Source organism: Podarcis muralis, chromosome 16, assembly GCF_964188315.1.
Source record: "Podarcis muralis chromosome 16, rPodMur119.hap1.1, whole genome shotgun sequence".
Taxonomy (NCBI): domain Eukaryota; kingdom Metazoa; phylum Chordata; class Lepidosauria; order Squamata; family Lacertidae; genus Podarcis; species Podarcis muralis.
Genome location: NC_135670.1, coordinates 21,019,183 through 21,037,219, shown reverse-complemented (window position 1 = coordinate 21,037,219; position 18,037 = coordinate 21,019,183). Strand labels below are relative to the sequence as shown.

At 46.8% G+C, this 18,037-nt stretch overlaps 1 protein-coding gene across 1 annotated transcript in view; it reads left to right on the top strand.

Annotated features, from left to right (window-relative positions):
• Positions 1-3,965: 3,965 nt before the first annotated feature.
• TBX5 (T-box transcription factor 5) overlaps positions 3,966-18,037 on the top strand; it is a 103,266-nt gene continuing 89,194 nt past the window's right edge. The window contains exon 1 of the mRNA XM_028709725.2: positions 3,966-4,177. The gene's annotated coding sequence lies outside the window, so the exon portion shown is untranslated. The remainder of the gene's footprint in view (positions 4,178-18,037) is intronic.

The window sequence follows — 18,037 nt, the reverse complement described above, 5'->3', positions numbered from 1 at the left end:
TTCATTACGGCCAACCACAATTGCGGTGTGTTGGTCGCTTCATAATGGGCCATTTGGAATTATTTAATCCCAGAATCTGGCAGGCTCTGGTTTCAAGGCATCCATCTAAGATGCCCAGCTCCTTCCAGCAAGCCTGCCCTATTAGCTCCATTTGTCTATAATAGCAACCAAATGTCTTCAAATACTCCAGTGCCATTTTTATTATTATTTCTTCTTCTTTTTTTCTTTTACAGCTCTTGCAATAAGCCTTTTACATGTTAACTTTTGGCCTCTCGGAGTAACCTCTTATTTAAAATCAGCTTAATTGACTTTACCAGACTTTGGCTATTTTTCATTTCTTCCTAGAGGGCTCATTACTAGAGATGGATGTTTATAAACTTGAATCACTTGTTCCCCCTGCTGCTTTCCTTGCTGCTCATGTGATCACACCCTCCTGCTAACTGCTAATAATGTTTGTTGCTCTTTTCTGAAACCTTCCCCAACTCTACAATATCCTTTTTGATGTGGTGACCAGAACATGAGATACAACCCATTATGTCTACGTGCTTTTAGACATTTTATTTCAATTTTTAAAAATTTCCTTATGAATACAGTGGTGCCTCGCAAGACGAAAATAATCCGTTCTGCGAGTCTCTTCGTCTAGCGGTTTTTTCGTCTTGCGAAGCAACCCTATTAGCGGATTAGCGGATTAGCGCTATTAGCGGTTTAGCGGCTATTAAAGGCTTAGTGGCTTAGCGGCTAAAAGGCTATTAGTGGCTTAGTGGCTTAGAAAAAAGGGGGGGGGGAGCGAAAAAAATCGCAAGCCCATAGGGAAATTCGTCTTGCGAAGCAGCTCAAAAACAGAAAACCCTTTCATCTAGCGGGTTTTTCGTCTTGCGAGGCATTCGTCTTGCGGGGCACCACTGTATTTTTATATTGTTTTAAGTAAAACCGTTTCATGGTATACAACCATTAAGCGGTAAATAATTACTGTTAAATAAATAAATAAACAGAATAAACAGTACAGTGGTACCTTGGTTCCCAAACGTAATCTGTTCCTGAAGTCTGTTCCAAAACCAAAGCGTTCTAAAATCAAGGCGTGCTTTCCCATAGAAAGTAATGCAAAATTAATCCGTTCCGGGCTTTTAAAAACAGCAATTTAACATTAATTGTACTATCTAATGAGACCACTGAGCCATGAAATGAAAGCAATAATCAATGTACTACACTATAAAATAAATAAGACAGTGTTGTAGATGATAAAAATTAAAATTATTATTATTTTCTTACGTGCACTGATGCTAGTCTCCATTTCTGCGGTCACACAGTCAATCAATCAATCAATCAGTAGCTGAACTGGGTTCCACACAGTCACAAAAACAAATCACAAAAACGAAGTCACAAGCCACAGTCACAAGCCAGTCCCATAAAACAAAGAACAAGTCACAGTCAAAAAACCGAAAAAGCCACACAAACAAAAACGCAAAAAAATAGCAAAAGTGAAAGCTCCAAATATCACCTCTGTCTTGCGCGGGTGCTCAGGACTCAATAGCCAACAGACTCAACAGGAAGCCTCTGATTAGCAGCGGAAGTCTCGATTTACAAATGGAACACACTCAACAGGAAGCGGAACATGTTCTGCTTCCAAGGCAAAGTTCACAAACCAAAACACCTACTTCCGGGTTTGCAGCGTTCTGTTTCCGAGTTGTTCATAAACTAAACTGTTCTAAAACCAAGGTACCACTGTAATTAATTAAAACATTTTAATGGCTTAAAAGTGTGGCCCAATAAATCACGCAGTAAATGATGATGATGAGTGGAAAGTGTGGAACTGGGGATGGAGGCAATATGCCAAGTGCTGGGAATCGCAGGTGTGTGGATACTGCCCTTGTGCCCTGGTCCTGTTTGCTGGTTTCCCACTGGTGTTTGGTTGGCCACTGTAAGAGCAAGTTGCGGGGAGGGAAACCCCTGGCGGCATAGAAAGTTTGCAAAATTCAATTTTAAAAGCTCTTTTTTATTATTCTTATTCAAACCATGTGTTGGCAGGGGTGTGCCTACCAGATGCTTGCTTTAGCAGATGATTAGCATATCGTTCACTATGTTGGGCACACTGCTATATAATGATGATGGTTATTTGTTATTTTTTAAATGTTAATTACAGTACAATAAAACGAACTTTAAATGGACCGAAAAGTGTCATTTGGCAAAAACGCTACAAACAGTTTCCAAGAAAACGTCAGTGTAAACAAATTTTTGGTTCTGACTTCATCAGAACTATTCGTAATGAACAATGTAAAGAAGCAGAGGAATGTAACCTGGTGCCAGATCTCCATCCTGGTGTTCGAAACTTGCTCCTAGAAAAGCAAGCATAGACCAGGGGTGTAGAACCTCAGGCCTCGTCCTCAGGACTAGAGAGCCAGTGTGGTGTAGTGGTTAAGAGCGGTAGTCTTGTAATCTGGGGAACCGGGTTCGCGTCTCCGCTCCTCCACATGCAGCTGCTGGGTGACCTTGGGCCAGTGTCACTTCTCTGAAGTCTCTCAGCCCCACTCACCTCACAGAGTGTTTGTTGTGGGGGAGGAAGGGAAAGGAGAATGTTAGCCGCTTTGAGACTCCTTAAAGGGAGTGAAAGGCAGGATATCAAATCCAAACTCCTCCTCCTCCTCCTCTTCTTCTTCTTCTTCTTCTTCTCCTTCTTCCCAGCTCATGGTCTTCACTGATCCTGCTCCCCATACCTTAGTAGTCAAATGGTTTTGCCTGGCTTCTGGAATATATCCTTGGACTGTGATCATTGTAATTACATCAGAGTCACGGGCTTTCTATAGGTAATTACGGCATGTGAATTAATATTTTGCAGTACTTCTTTCATTCCAGTTACAATAGCGGGCAGATTATTGTGAGCTTCTATCTGTTGCATTTGCATCCCTTCTGTTTCTCTAATGAGCTCAGGGTGGTGTGCGAATGGTTCTGCCCATCCCTACTTAATGCCCACAACAACCTTGTGAGGTAGGTGAGACAGAGAGACAGCGGCTGGCCCAAGCTCGCCCAAGGAGTTTCATGGCTGAGTGAGGATTTGAACCCCGGTCTCCCAGGTCCTAGTCCAACACTAACCACCACACCACACTGGCTCTCATATTGTGATGATGTTTCTTTTTAATTGATTCTTTCCCTCCCTATGTATACTGTAAATATGTATTTCTGTTCCTTTTCTCATTCCTTCCTTTCTGCCTATCTAGAAACTTCAGCCTCTTTTGCCATCTATTGATCTATTTTAAAATACAACTTATTAAAGTCGTCGTCGTCCCCATCCCCCAGCAAAAAAAGCAAATCCCAGATTCATCTATATGATGCTGGTCCAACCAAACTTCTAAGGAGAAAAATAGAAGACTTTCAAGCCTTTTGTCTGTATTGTCACTATAGTTCTTCAAGTGATAGGGGAGAAGGAAGGAAGGAAGGAAGGAAGGAGAGGAAGGAGGGAAGGAGAGAGAGAAGGGGAAGAAGAAGCGGAAGGAGGATGAGGAGGGGAAGGAGTGGAGGAAGGAGAGGGGGGATAGAGGAGGAGGAAGAAGAGGAGGAAGGAGAAGAGGAAGGAGGGAAGGAAGGGGAGGAAGGAGGGGAGGAGAGAGAGAAGAAGGGGAAGAAGAAGAGGAAGGAGGATGAGGAGGGGGAGGAGGAGGAGGAAGAAGAAGAGGAAGGAAAGAAGGAAAGAAGGAAAGAAAGAAAGAAAGAAAGAAAGAAAGAAAGAAAGAAAGAGGATTTCTGTTCACATAGAATTATTGGCCTGGTTGGCAGAAATCGGTTCCCAACCAGCAGCCCCTCCCCGCCGCCCAGAGCTCAGCAACCCCTCAGAAGGTGTGACTTGGAGCTCGGCGGTGGGGCGTCCAGCGCAACGAAGCTGGAATGCGGGCACTCGTGTGAAGTGATTGTTGCCAGAAGCGCCTCGACGTCTCCGTCCCGCTGTCCTGGAGCGGCGGCTCAGTGGTCCCGTGGTGGAGCTGCGCGGTCGCTGCAGGTCGCTAGGCTGAGAGAGGGGCTGGGAGACCCCCTTATCAGCCAAGACCTCCTCGGGCAGGGTCCCTGGTCGCTACAGCCGGAAGAGGGGCCGAAGGAAGGAGCGAGCCGGAGAGGCTGTCAGGAGGGGAAGCGGTGGGTCCTCCTTCACCTCGGCGTCGCGGGTCCGCGGTGCTTTCCTGTCCCGGAGGTAAAGCTCTCTCCGTCTTGGAAGGGGGCGTTGGGTCGCAGGCGAGGCGGGTCTGGACACCCGAGTCGCGGCTGAGGAGTGATGGCTTGTTGGCAGAAAGAAGACCCTGGAGACGGTTCCAGCCTAGGCTTTGACAGGCAGCGTGCTTGGTGGGGAGGGCAGTGGAGGGGCGGAGGAAGGGGGAGCATTCCTTGCAAGCCCCTAGTCCGCTGGGGGTCTGTGCGCCGCTGCCATCTGGGCTGCCTCCTGCCTGAAACCCTGGCGAGCTGCTGCCAGTCAGTGTAGGCAGAACTGCGCTAGATGGACCTGTGATCTGAGTCGGGAGAAGGCAGCTTCCTCTGGGCCTGTGGTCGGATTCGGCATGCGCTAAAGGTGCTGGTCACGGGCGTAGCCGGGATTTATTGGAGCGGCAGGCTTTATGGGGGGGTGAGGCAGAACCGAGTTACCCGCGAGACTGCGACACAATTGGTCAGTTAGTTAAGTATTTTTATTTATTTACAGTGGTACCTCGGGTTACAGACGCTTCAGGTTACAGACGCTTCAGGCTACAGACTCCGCTAACCCAGAAATAGTACCTCGGGTTAAGAACTTTGCTTCAGGATGAGAACAGAAATCATGCTCAGGCAGCGCAGTGGCAGCGGGAGGCCCCATTAGCTAAAGTGGTACCTCAGGTTAAGAACAGTTTCAGGTTAAGAACGGACCTCCGGAACGAATTAAGTTCTTAACCCGAGGTACCACTGTACTTGATTTAGGGGAGCAGATGTCCCCCTGTACGCCCATGGCACTGGTGTAGTTTGCTTGTTGCTAAAGCATCCATGACAGATGGCCATTCAGCCTCTGCCTAAAAACATCCAACGAAAGGGAGTCCACAACCCCCCGAGGGAGTCCATTCCAGTCCATTTTGCTGAGTTGGAGTCGTGAGGGTGTGGCGGTGTCTACGACAGAAAACATAAGCGCTTCGTTTGCATTCTTGTTGCATTTAAATCCGTGGTGTTAATTCGTGATCCTGTTGCTTCAGTCAAATTTTATTTGCTTACCCGGCCGGAGATCAGTCAAATGAATTTGCTGAGAGGAGGGATGTACATTGAAATAGAAAATGAATGTATATAACAGGCTCGCTACATTGAAAAGAGTGCACCGCCCACCAGCTGAGATGTGCGCCCGCGGACACACAAACACACACGCCTATCCAGAGGGTAGCTGGAAGGAAGGCTGGCGAGACGTTGCCAGTAAAATTGTTCCAGGGCTGATCTTCTACAAGAATAAGATGCGTGTGTTCCCATTTGCTATTATGTTGATGCTCAGATTACTGCTTGTGTTGGCGTAGAAACTCAGCAAGGCTCCATGCTTACCATCCAGCAAATATTAACTTAGGTAACGCGTGAAATCCCGATGTTTGGGGTTGAGCGTGAGAGAAGTGTTTTTTGCCCTACTGTGATCCTAAACTTGCTGCCTTATTTTATTCCCCACCATCTCTCAATCTGTATTTTTCTGTGAGAGATCTCTCTCTTCTTTCAAGAGCATCGCACTGGGTATTTTAAAAATATTTTTAAAGGGATCTGTAGCCTCCTCGGGGCATCCAACCAACCTGCCTGGGTTCATCTGGTTATCTACAGAATCATGCTATGACGATGATCAACCACAATAGCCTGCTTCGTATAAAAATGCGTTTGTATATCATACATATCATAAAGGTAAAGGTAAAGGTACCCCTACCCGTACGGGCCAGTCTTGACAGACTCTAGGGTTGTGCGCCCATCTCACTTAAGAGGCCGGGGGCCAGCACTGTCCGCAGACACTTTCCGGGTCACGTGGCCAGCGTGACGAAGCTGCTCTGGCGAGCCAGCGCAGCACACGGAAACGCCGTTTACCTTCCCGCTAGTAAGCGGTCCCTATTTATCTACTTGCACCCGAAGGTGCTTTTGAACTGCTAGGTTGGCAGGCGCTGGGACCAAGCAACGGGAGCGCACCCCGCCGCGGGGATTCGAACCGCCAACCTTTCGATCGGCAAGCCCTAGGCGCTGAGGCTTTTACCCACAGCACCACCCGCGTCCTAATACATATCATACATAATTATAAAGCAATGAAAGAGGCTTGCGACACCTTGAATAAATACTTATTATTTATCACATTCATATCCCACCTTTCCTCCAAGGAACTCAAGGTGGTGAACATAGTCCCCCTCCTAGAATCGTAGAGCTGTAGAGTTGGAAGGGACCCCAAGGGTCATCTAGTCCAACCCCCTGCAATGCAGGCATCTCAGCTAAAGCATCCATGACAGATGGCCATCCAGGCTCTGCCTAAAAACATCCAATGAAGGAGAGTCCACAATCCCCTGAGGGAGTCCATTCCAGTCCATTTTACCCTCACAACAACCCCGCAAGGCAACTTAGGCTGAGAGTGTGTGACTGGCCTGAGGTCACCAAGTGAGCTTCATCACTGAATGGGGATTTGAACCCTGGTCTCCCACGTCCTTGTCCAGCACTCTAACCCATGGGTAGGCAAACTAAGGCCTGGGGGGCAGATCCAGCCCAATTGCCTTCTAAACCTGGCCTGCAGACGGTCCAAGAATCAGTGTGTTTTTACATGAGTAGAATGTGCCCTTTTATTTAAAATGCATCTCTGAGCTATTTGTAGGGCATAGGAATTCGTGATAGATAGATAGATAGATGATAGATAGATAGATAGATAGATAGATAGATAGATAGATAGATCAGTGTTTCCCAACCACTGTTCCGCGGCACACTAGTGTGCCGCGAGATGTTGCCTGGTGTGCCATGGGGAAAATTCGAAAGATTTTTTTTTTTTTTTGTAAAAGTCAAATTAGGTCCTAATCTATCCCTCGAGCGCCTCTTGTCCGTTATTGTGACGCATGAAGCGTGTTCCCGCCCGCTCCCCGCCCTCCCTTGCTTCTCTCTCTCTCTCTGTGGCGTTCTCCGCCGCTTCCTGCTGGGCATGCGCAGCTCGCCTCGCGCTTCCATTCCGGCCCCTCCTTCCCCCGACTACCCCGCCGCTCCGTTCCTTTCTCTTTCTCGCGTGTCAGAGAGTGGCGGCGCGAGCGCGGCGGTTCCCTCAGGGCTGACGGAGGGCTCGAGAAGGAGGAGGCAGGACGTGGAGGCGGAGAAAGCGGCGGCGGCCACCCCCCACCTCCGGCTCGAGACCCGCGTAGAAAGCTGAGGGGGAGAGATAGATAGAGGTGGGCGGCGGCGGCGGCGACCACGGCCAACCGCCACAGTAGTTGTAGCGGTGGCGACGGCGAGCAGGGACTCCCGCTCTCTCTCCGTCGTCTCTCTCTCTCTCTCTCCCGGGCCCGTCCGTTGAGTCTCCCGCGCGCCTCGGCTACAAGATGAGCATCGAGATCCCGCCGGGTCTGACTGAGCTGCTGCAGGGCTACACGGTGGAGGTGCTGCGGCACCGGCCGCCGGACCTGCTGGCCTTCGCCACCGAGTACTTCGCCAAGCCGCGCTCTCCTTCCTGCCTCGCTTTGCTGCCTCCTCCCCCCCACCCCCAAAGCTTGGAGGTTCCCCGGCGCCGACCCGCAGGTTTGACCCCCTTCTCACACCTGTTCGCGCTCCTTGCATGGAATGGGGCGGATGGGGAGGAACGGGGCTCGCTGCTGCCTCCGCTCGCCCTCCCCCCCTCCGCCGGCGGTCCCGCGATTCTTGGCTTTTTGGCGGTTGGCACAGAAGGAAGGCAAGGGGGAGGGGGAAAAATTGAATCTTACACTTTCGTGCGTCCCTCCCGGCGTGACGCTGCGCGCTGACGTCACGGGGCTGTAATGGTGGTGTGCCTCGAGATTTTTTTCATGAAACAAGTGTGCCTTTGCCCAAAAAAGGTTGGGAAACACTGAGATAGATGATAGATAGATGATTGATTGATAGATAGATAGATGATAGATGGATAGATGATATAGATAGATAGATAGATAGATAGATAGATAGATAGATGATAGATAGATAGATAGATAGATAGATAGATAGATAGATAGATAGATAGATGATAGATAGATAGTCTGGCCCCCGACAAGGTCTGAGAGACAGTGGACCAGCCCCCTGCTGAAAAAGTTTGCTGACACCTGCTCTAACCATTGTACCACACTGGCTTTCATTGTGTGTTCCGCCTCTTATCTTACCGTACCTCACACGGTTGTTTTGAGGATAAAATGGGGAGATGGAAAACCATGACCCTTGTGCACCTGAGGAAAAAGGTGAGATATAAATGCAACAACAGTCCCCCTTGGTAGCTCCTCAGGGGAGGGGGGCGCAGACCAAGAAAGGACCTTCTCTGTGGTGGCCCCTAAGCTGTGGAACTACCTCCCTACAGAGGTGCATCTAGTACTTTCATTATAGAGCTTCCGGAGGAGGCTGAAGACACACCTCTTTACCTTGGCTTTTGACACTTGTGGTGCATGTTTTTGGGAGCAACCTTATTTTTACGTTTCCAAGTTTCTTTAACATGCTTTTAATATTGTGTTTTAATGTGCTGTAACGTGTTCTGGGACCTCAGGGTGAATGACAGGCCAATAATAATAATAATAATAATAGGTAAAAAGGTAAAGGTAAAGGACCCCTGGATGGTTAAGTCCAGTCAAAGGCCACTATGGGGTTGCGGCACTCATCTGCTTTTAGGCCGAGGGAGCCGGTGTTTATCCACAGACAGTTGTCTGGGTCATGCGGCCAGCATGACTAAACCGCTTCTGGTGCAACGGGACAACGGGACAGAAACCAGAGTGCACAGAAACACCGTTTACCTTCCTGCCACAGCAGTACCTATTTATCTACTTGCAGTGGCGTGCTTTTGAAATGCTAGGTTGGCAGGAGCTGGAACAGAGCAATGGGAGCTCACCCCATCACAGGGATTCGAACTGCCGACCTTCTGATTGGCAAGCCCAAGAGGACCAGTGGTTTAGACCACAGCACCACCCAAGTCCCTACAAAATAATAATAATAATAATAATAATAATAATAATAATATGCCCTTCCAAAAGGGGAAAGAAGTATATATTTTCTCATATTTGCATTAAAAAATGCTTTCGTTGTGATGTGGTGGGGCTGGTAATCTATAGCAGGTGTTCCTATTTGGAGAGAGGCAAATGTCTCATTTGGAGACTTCCCCCTTCCACACCCTCCCCAAATGGAGAGCAAGGATATTATGAATGGCCTTGCCTGTGCAACCCTTTCATTGAGGACAGCTCAGCTTCCCCTTCCTACCCAATAAGTCATCCTGAGTTTTGTAGGCTGGGTGGGGGAAACGGGTTGGGAAACACAGTCAGATTTTTTTCCACACAAGTGGGCCTTGTTGGTGGGGAGCCCGTGACGGTGTCCAGGGGCATTCTGAGAAGAGGGCTGTTTCTTATTTCATTTTCATTTTCCTTTCATTCCTCCTCCCGCCCCAACAATGAGAAGAGATAAAAGCCTCCCCTGAAACCTGCGGCGTATAAAATATCTTCGATTGGAATTCCAGAAGCGCCAGGATATTAATGGGAGGCTTGTGATTCTCAGGCATGAATGGTGTGTGTGCAAGACGTATGCAGAGCAATGTGGTTTTTCTATCAAGATCCAGAAGGGTAGCTGTCTCAGATTCCAGCAGTGCGAGAAGGAGGGCTCAGTGTGCGGCAGCGTGCCCTGATGAAGGAGCTTCTGGGAAAGGACCATTGCTCAAGGGTAGAACATCTGCTTTGCTTGTAGAAGGCCCCAGATTAAACCCCTAGCGTCTCCAGGTAGGGCTGGGAAAGGTGCCCTGCCTGAGACCCTGGAGAGCAGCTGCCATTCAGTGTAGGCAATACAGTGGTACCTTGGTTTGCAACCGTTTTGGATTACAACCACTTTGGATTACTACCACGTCAAACCCAGAAGCGTGTGTCCCTTTTTTTTTATTACAACCCATTTTTTTGGATTACAACCCATTTTTTTGGGGGGGGGGAGTCCCCATTGGTGAAAGCGCGCCTTGGGTTACAACCTGTTTTTGTTTGCAACTGGACCTCTGGAACGGATTATGGTTGCAAACCAAGGTACCACTGTACTGAGTTAGATGGACTGGTGGTCTGACTTAGTATAAGGCAGCTTCCCATAGGAGCCCAGGTTCCTTTGTCTCCCCCCCCCCAATAAAATATTTGAGGGGGCTGTACGCCCCAAGGTTGTTGGGCATTGCCATTCAAATGGTAATGTGCCACCAATCAAATGGTGCGTGTATTGTCAAATGAAATGTTACCTTCAGTTGGCTAATACCACACAGAGACACACAAGTGCAGGTTGGAGTGTGGGCCAGGATTGCAAACATTAAGGACAAAAGGCTACAAAGAGTCAGAGATCTGTTTGATGTTTCTGTGCACACAAAAAAAGAACAGTGATCAGGTTGTACAATCAAAGTGGATTTGGTGCTCTGGAGTCGTGTACAACAAACTCACTCTTCCTGCCCCCCACATGGACTTTTCGTGAGAAGGACAGTGATGGGAGGATACACCAGGAAGCATGAGATAATAATTGTGGTTTTTTCCACCAAACCTGTGGGAATGTTCAAGGTGGCAGGAGAGGATATCTTGTTTATTAATATCTTTCTTTACTTGCGCTAGCAAATTCCTTTATGTAGCAGAGTTACATTCCCCTTTATATATGCACAGCAGATAGCTGGTTGCAGGCTCGTGTAAGCCTCTCACTATTATACAATTCAATCTGACATCCAAGTTTCAAGATCTGGCCCTCCTTGAAAAAAGTTTGGACACCACTGAAACTTGTTTAGCTTATATGTAAATCCGGCACTCTGTGTACACATGAAGAGCACTGCTATTCTAGAATACACAGCATTAACATAAAACAACCAACAATTATGCGAGATAGGGCTTACCTGAGCCCCCACAATACGCAAGTTGGCGCCCCTGCAACTTCCTATATAAGCAGCAGCTGCCACCAGAAAGCAGTAGAGGTGTTTCTACAGCATCTGTGTCCCCTCCAGGTTGCTGCGATTTGGCATATGTGTGTGTTTAAGTTTTATTTATTCATTCATTTGTTGCATTTACATCCCACCTTTTTCTACAAAGAGCTCAAAGGCAGTGTCCATGGTTCCCTCGCTCTTCATTTAATCCCCACAACAACACTGCGAGGTAGGTCAGGCTGAGAAGCAGTGACTTGGGCCAAGGTCACCCAGTGAGCTTTGTAGCTGATTGGGGATTTGAACCCTGGTCTCCCAGGTCTCCTAGCATGACACTCTAACCACTATGCCACACTGGTTCTCATTGTGTATCCTGAAGCATGTCCAGCATCAATCCATCACTGATAGTGCATTAGTGATGGACTGATACTGGGCCATCTATGCAATTCTCTCCTTTGTTAGTTGTTCTGTGATGCTTCCCCAGTGTTACTGCTGTATTGCCACCTGGAAGGGGCACCCTTGCCTTCGTTAGGCATTATCATCATCATCATTTATTATTTGTACCCCACTCATCTGGCAGGTCTCCCCAGCCACTCTGGGCGGCTTCCAACAAAGATTAAAAATACATTAAAATGTCACACATTAAAAACTTCCCTAAACAGGGCTGCCTTCAGATGTCTTCTAAAAGTCTGGTAGTTGTTGTTCTCTTTCACATCTGATTGGGAGGGCGTTCCACAGGGCGGGTGCCACTATCGAGAAGGCCCTCTGCCTGGTTCCCTGTAGCTTTGGTTCTTGCAGTGAGGGAACTGCCAGAAGGCCCTCGTCATTGGACCTCAGTGTCCGGGCAGAACGATGGGGGTGGAGACGCACCAGGCAAAAATCTTCCTCTTTAATCAGGCCTTTGGCTGTTTGACACCCAGTGCCCTTTTAGAATGTGTTGGGGAGGGGAGTTTGTTGGGTTGTTTTTATTCTTATTGTGTATTTTGTGTTTTTATATTGTGTTTTTATGTTGTAACTGCCCTGAGACCTGTGGATATAGGGAGGTATACAATATTTAATAATAATAATAATAATAATAATAATAATAATAATAATAATAATAATGCAGAAGCAAGACTGAAATTTAAACTGGTACATTTGCTATATGAAGGGAAGGTTACAGGATTTCAGCAGGAAGCTACAGGGATATCAGCCCCCAAACCTTTGCAGCCACAGGCTTCACAGAGAGGTTGCATTTAATCACCCTAATATCATCATCATCATCATCATCAACATTTAATATTTGTACCCCACCCATCTGGCTGGGCCTCCCCAGCCACTCTGGACGGCTTCCAACAAAGATTAAAAATATATTAAAATGTCACATTAAAAACGTCCCTGAACAGGGCTGCCTTCAGATGTCTTCTAAATGTCAGGTAGTTGTTTATCTCTTTGACATCTGGTGGGAGGGTGGGTGCCACTACCAAGAAGGCCCTCTGCCTGGTTCCCTGTAGATTTGCTTTTTGCCGTGAGGGAACCTCCAGAAGGCCCTCTGCTCTGGACCTCAGCGTCTGGGCAGAATGATGGGGGTGCAGACACTCCTTCAGGTATACTGGGTCGAGGCCATTTAGGGCTTTAAAGGTCAGCATCAACACTTTCAATTGTGCTCAGAAATGTACATGAGCTCAAATAATCATGAATGCACAATGGAAAGGACATCTGGAGGGTTTCTCTTTTAGTAGTGCAGGGAACGTGGAGACAAGGCATATCAACAGCTGCTAGCCAAGCTGGCCATATTTTACCTCCATTATTGGAGACATTATGCTTCTGAATACCAGTTGCCGGGAATTGCAACTGGTTGCTATTGCAATGGTGTCCTACTTGCAGGATCCCTACAGGCATCTAGTTGGCCATGGTGATGACAGGATTCTGTAACAGATTGGTCATTGGCCTGATACAGCAGGCTCTTCTCATGTTCTTACTGTGGACTAGAGACATGTAGAAGCAGCAGCGGCAGGAGGAGTGGTGACATCAATGCACACATGCCTTGAAGGTGCAGTCCTAGCCACACCATCCATTTAAAGCACATCCAATGCAGATTTAAAGCACATGACTTCCCCCTCCCCAAAAAATCCTGGGAACTGTAGTTTGTTAAGGCTGGGAATTGTAGCACAGTGAGAGGGGGAATCACAGTTCCCAGGATTCTTTGGGCGAAGGATGAACTCAGTGGGACTGCTGTCATCCAAAGGCATTCCATCTGTTTCTAGGACCTGAGCATTTATCCCTCCAACACCTTGATTTGAGCAGAATGGACTTCTCTCTCTCTCTCTCTCTCTCTCTCTCTCTCTCTCTCTCTCTCTCTCTCTCCCTCTTATTTTTTCAAGATTTTTAAAATAACAGCATTTTCCCATTCATCTTAACACCAAATTCATCTTGTCTGACCCCACCCCCCGTTTTCCAATTTTTTTTACGTTTCTTCCCCTTGCATATAATTGATTTTCCAATTAATTTTCAGTTCTTATTTTTTCTCTAAGATATCCAGTTACCTCATAAATGGTACACCAATCCTGCTACAAATAATCTATACATTTTATCCAATCTTGCTTGAATTTCTTCCTGTCTTGATGCCTGATCTTCACGGTGATTTTTGCCATTTCGGCATAGTCTATCATCTTGTTTGTCCATTCTTCCTTCGTTGGTACACCATCTTCTTTCCACTTTGGGGCAAATAACGTTCTAGCAGCCATGGCCGCGTACATAAATAGTCTCTTTCCATTCTTTGGAATTTCTTCCCCCATTATTCCAAGCAAAAAAGGCTTCTGGTTTTTTTATGAAACGTTATCTTAAACATTGTTTTTAATTCATTATATATCGTTTCCCAGAAGTCTTTTGCTTTTTTACAAGTCCACCACATGTGAAAAAAGCACCTTCATTGTCTTTACATTCCCAACATATTTCGGAGGAATGGGCAGAATGGAGTTCTGGTCTCTATTAAAGTGCTAATTATGAACACAAAAACACAAAATGAGCCTGCTGGATCAGGCCAATGGCCAACTAGTCCAGCATCCTCTTGCAATGTCTACCTAAATGTCTATGGGAAACCTGCAAGTAGGACCTGAGCACAGGAGAATTCTCCAGCAGGTGATTTCCAGCAATTGGCACTCAGAAGCAATTGGTTGGAGACACAGCATAGCATTGTGGCTCATAGCCATGGGAAGCCCTCTCCTCCATGGATTTATCTAATCATCTTTTAAGGACATCCAAGTTGGTGGCCATCACTACCTCCGGTGGGAACGAGTCCCATTATTTCACTGCGTGAAGAAGTCCTTTCTTTTCTCTGTCTTGAATCTTCCAAGATTCAGCTGCAGCGGATGTCCACGAGTTCTAGTGTTACGACAGAGGGAGAAGAACTTTTTGTCTATCCACTTTCTCCATGCCGTGCATCACTGTATGAACTTCTATCATGTCGCCTCTTACTTGCCTTTGCTCTAAGCCAGTGTTACCCAAACTTGGGTGTCCAACTACAATTCCCATCATCCCTCACCACTGCTCCTGCTAGCTACGGATGATGGGAGTTGTAGTCCCCAAAAAACAGCTGGAGACCCAAGTTTGGAAAACACTGCTCTAAACTAACAAGTCCCAAACGCTTCAACCTTTCCCCATAGGGAAGTCGCTCCATTCCCTTGACCATGTTGGTAGCCCTTCTCTGAAATTTCCCCAAGTTCCAACTCTACAATATTATAGAGGCTTACTTGGGAGGAAGCGTCGCTGAATGGAGCCAGGCTCATTTCCAAGCGTGCTTAGGATGGCGACTTTTTTTTACTTTAGGATGGGGGCTTGTTTGCTTAGCAATTTGCTACGGGTGAGATCCGGGAGAAGAGCCGGCTTCGTTCTTCCCCTTTCACTCAACAGCCTCCATTTGCGTTAATTTTACAAATTTGAGAAACAGAAGAACAAGACCGCCCGGCTGAAACCTCTCCAAGGGCATTCTCCCAAGGCGCATAGCTGTCAACGTTTCCCTTTTTTTAAGGTAGATCCCCTTATTCCGAACAGGATTCCTCACAAGAAAAGGGAAAAGTTGACAGCTATGCCCAAGGGCTGCTCGCCGGAAGGGATTTTTCTGGACGTTGAACGTCGGGTTAGCAAAGAATGTCACCGGGTTATACAGATAATTCGTCTGGTTAAAGCATAATTTGGGGGCTGGGGCATTCCAGGGTTTCGACCCTTATAAGCACCATTACTTGAATATGAGTCCCACATGGAACCCAGTGGAACTGCTCAGATGAGACTAGCATTTTTACCCTGGTCTTTGGTACCTGAGATATTAGTTTGCAGGACCTACTCCTATTCCTGTGAATGTCATATTTTAACCGTTTTTAATTGATTTTTTAAAAATTGTCGTATTCTCTCTTGGGACATGCTGATGAACGGCGGGTAATAATGAAAATAGTAGTATATAATGATAATAATTATTATTTTTCCTGTACTTAGAAGGAAAGAAAGCCACCAGCTTACAAACTTGTGTTTCTGAACTCAGAGGAACTTGCTCCCGAGTAAATGTGCGTAGAATTGCGTTGCTGTTTCACTTCCCCTCTATTTCGTCATTCATTACTTATTTCAGATTTTCAGATTTCGTTTCCCTGCGCTTCATTTCAGAGGCTGCCTTCTTAGCACCCCTTTCCTGAAATCAGGGGAGCGTCCTAAAAGGCTAGGGAGAGCTAAAAATTCCTAATTACCCATTCTGTAGCAATCCAGGCACGTAGACCAGGTATACAGCGTCCAAACATTGCTGAGCCTGTGATCCTATGAGAGTGCGCTCCAACGGACGCAATGGGCTTTACTTCCGAGTAAACGTGTGCAGGATTTTGCGTCCCGAAAGTAGGAACGTTCTATCCACCCTGACTTTTAGGCGCTGTGCAAAATGACGACGACAGATTCGTGCAATTCATTTTTCCATCCTCTCTGCGATTTGCTTAAGCGCATTTGGAACAATTCCTGTAGCTGATATTAAAAGACAGAGATCATATAAATCGTCCCGAGTTTCCAGATGTGGAGGCAAACTTTTGTAGCGCGTATTGATTTAGTAGATTTATTGATTTAGTTGTTCTTTAAGCCCCCCCCCCCCCAATATTATCTGCGATGGGTATTGGGGGAGGAATGCCCATTATAGTAGCATACGTAGTTGAGGGCTGTGTTTTTGGGAGTTGGGGGAATTGTCATCAGAATTATGTCGAATCTTTTTTCTTTTTTTTAATGGTCCCGTTATCTATATGCGTATGACTCAGATGCAAGACTAAATTTGCAAAGGGTGGTGGGGAGAGAGCTCTGAATTACCGGTAGTTGGGTGATACTGTTCAGTAAACCCAGCAGAGCTGAATAACTCTAACAATCGAATTGTGTGTGCCAAGATGTTCTGCGTGCCATTAATGTGCAGGGCAGAAAGATATTCTATTTACCATTGCTTCGGTTTGACCTTTGCAAATTCTGCAAGTTTCCGTGTCTCTCTGTGTGTGTGTGTGCGCGCGCGCGCGCGCACTAGTAGCGGTTGCACCCCTGCTATTCTGCTCCCCAACCCCCTGCCACTCCCCCACATTAACCCCCTAGATTTTTCCCCTCCCACCCCATGCAACTACTAAGCTCGCTTTTCACCTTCCCGACACTGTTCCTGAAACTACTACTCTCTTGTGGTCTGCAGCCCTGCTTTGCTCCCCTCTTTTCACCTGCACCCCCATTCTCCCTGTCCTTTCATGTAAACACCTCTTGCGCATAAATCACCCCTGTAGCAACCTCCTGCGCGTACCTATGTGTGTATCTCGTATGTATTATCTGTAGTGATAAAACCTTAATTTTCTGCTTGAAATGACCACTTTTGTCCGTTAAGGCGAACGGGTTTTCGAGTCCCTAGAAATTAAACTCCCTTTCAGGGAGCTGAGAAAGGCACATGGGGGGGGGGGACACGACCATACCTGGCCCAGGGATTTCCTCCAATACATGTTCATCTCGCTCATTATGCGTGCTCGATTCATCCAGCTTTATTTCAGCGGCTCGTTCTATCATTGCCCATTATTACTATTAACATTACCATTCAACACCGTCGGCGTCTATAGCTCCTCCTGGTCGCGAGAAACTTCCAATCCTTATCGATCAGGCACACAGTTAAGACTCAGAAGTAGCTTCCCCCCAAGAATCCTGGGGCTTTGGGTATTGTAGCTCTGTGGGGGAACTACAGTTCCCAGAATGGTTTCTTGGGGGAATGCGTTTAAAAGTGCATTGGACATGCTTTAAATGATTGGCGTTGATCTGCCCATAGCTAAAGTGAAACATTCTTAAGAGGCAATCTAGTGGAAATGTCAAGCAAACATGAATGTGACCGCCGTACACTGGAATCACCGTCTTTCTCCTAGAAAATAACAAGTCCTTCAGTGGTGCTTCGGCCTGGGTAAGGGGACATTTAAGCCACAGAGTTAAAAGTGCATTAGTGAGCGTGGACAGTGCTGAAGAGCCGAAGGATGTGCAGGACATCTTTAGACAGCGTATTTTGCGGAACATCCTCCAAAACGGCTACCCTTCCCTATAGAACCTATATAGGATAACGGGTTCTATTGATTGATTGATTGATTGATTGATTGATAATAGGCACAGCCCATTCATGTCTAGCAGAAGGACATTCACCCGCGTAAGATTTTTATTTTCTTTTTCCTTAGAAGGGGGCCGCTGGCGAGGAAGAATAGCTACATTATTTATGTCAAAAATTCCCAGTGCATGTATGGAGGGGAAAGTATCCCCCAAATTCCCTATAACCTCCTCCCTGACCCCTGCATTCTTGAGCGCGAGCGCACAAAATATTAGACGGACAAAACCTTTCTCTTTTTTTGTACCCAGATTGAAAGCAGAACTTGTTCTATGGATATATTTTTTTTGGTTTTGAAAGGAAAATAATACGGCCTGGGGGGATTGTTGTATGATTTTATGAAGCCATAAATACTTGAATGCCCTCGTACACGACCAGAACTT